The sequence below is a fragment of the Pinus tabuliformis genome, chromosome Q (assembly GCF_031772625.1).
Source record: "Pinus tabuliformis cultivar Carrire ecotype Pingquan chromosome Q, CPIR1, whole genome shotgun sequence".
NCBI lineage: Eukaryota > Viridiplantae > Streptophyta > Pinopsida > Pinales > Pinaceae > Pinus > Pinus tabuliformis.
The window spans coordinates 1,323,911,093-1,323,912,685 of NC_142296.1; the positions used below are offsets into that span (position 1 = coordinate 1,323,911,093).

The 1,593-nt window shown below is 41.9% G+C and overlaps 1 pseudogene; it reads right to left on the reverse strand.

The window, feature by feature from the left end:
• Positions 1–499: 499 nt before the first annotated feature.
• On the reverse strand, positions 500–1,281 carry LOC149224718 (transcription initiation factor TFIID subunit 2 pseudogene; annotated as a pseudogene).
• Positions 1,282–1,593: the final 312 nt, after the last annotated feature.

Below are 1,593 nucleotides of genomic sequence, written 5' to 3' on the forward strand. Positions count from 1 at the left end.
TGTTTGACCCTGCCCACTGTGACATGACCACCAATATTTCAGATGAACGGATCTGAAGCCATTGCTCAATCATCAATGCGCACTGTAAACGCAATGCAGATGGAATAATAACAAGAACTAGCCAAGCATCTTTGAGACATGAGGCAACAGCAATAGCCTGCAAAGTCTTTCCCAGTCCCATTTCATCTGCTATGAGAGCTCGTCCACCATTAAGGCCACTTTTATGTGCCTCAAGATCAATCAGTGCCTTAATTGTTTCCAAACGAATTTGCCATGGCGTGCTTTGAACGTCTTGGAATGGTTTTATAAGTTCTTCCAAGCGTCCCATGGGTACAAAGTGCGACAATTTCAATGCAATTTGTGTCAAAGTACGAATGCAACTGATGGTTAAGACTCCATTGTGGCTTGGCATCAATCTGTCAAATTGCAAGAGAGAGTTTATTCGCTTTAAGAGTGGCAGTAACGCTTGAATACTCTGTTGCCCAAATTCGATCTTGCCTATCGAGTCCACAAGTGCTGCCAGCCAATATACATCTGAGTATGAATTTCCACTATTGTCGTTATACTTTAACAACTGCAAAATAAAATCAATTGCTTCTGGTGGACTTTTTCCATCTCTGCCCCTCACAATAGCAATTGCACTTGGAACTGCCTTACATCATTACCTCAAGAACAAAGTACTCAGAAAAATCATGATAGTCGTTTGGCCTTGGAAGTTCAATATCTGGATCAAAGCGCCGACTTTTGTAGAACTTAATTAAATGCATGAGGCCAGCCCAGTCAGTTTCCTCTGTAGCTGTTTTTGCTAAAGCAAATGCTGACTCAATCCTCACTCTCCAGAACACCTTTGAATCAATAAGGCAGTTGTTCAAAACATTAACAATTGAACATGACAATCGTGGAAAACTACACAACGTTGCAATTGCTTGTAGTTGTGCAACAACATCCTTGTCCTTTTCCAATTGACTTATCCACATCTGCACAGGTTGATGGATTTGTATCTGTGCCAAGTACTCCATCTCCGGATCTGCCCGCAACCACAGCAATGGAGATTCTAATCCCATTCGTGAGTCTAAAGTTGCTATAACTTCTCCATTATCATCTGACCCATCACCTTTGCCACCCTTCTTGGGGCGTTGAATACGACGAGCAGCAAGCTTTGAATGACATTGTATTTCTAGTAACTGACAGGTGTCTCCAGCCATAGGCAAGCTTGGATGATCATACATACCATCAAGTTCAAAAAACCCTTACACTCATCATTCCTGGCCATCCATCATCACCTGCTTGTAACTTGCTTTGCCTCTGATTGCTGATGATGTTTTGTTTTCTTCTGTTTGTGCTTTTGCAGAGATAGGAGCTGAGGAAGCTACTGCCTTTTGAAGAGCTGGAGAATAAATTACATATTCTAAAACAACACATTTAATGATTTCTTCTTCAAAACAGGGTTTTGAAGAAGAACCAATCTCACATTTGACATACAAGACGGAGTCTAACAAACTCCACCCTCCTCCTTTGGGCAGCTTGGCGATTCTCCCGAATGTTTTGCAACTCCATAATCACCTGTTGGTCCTCAGGCTGCTTATTCCTTTG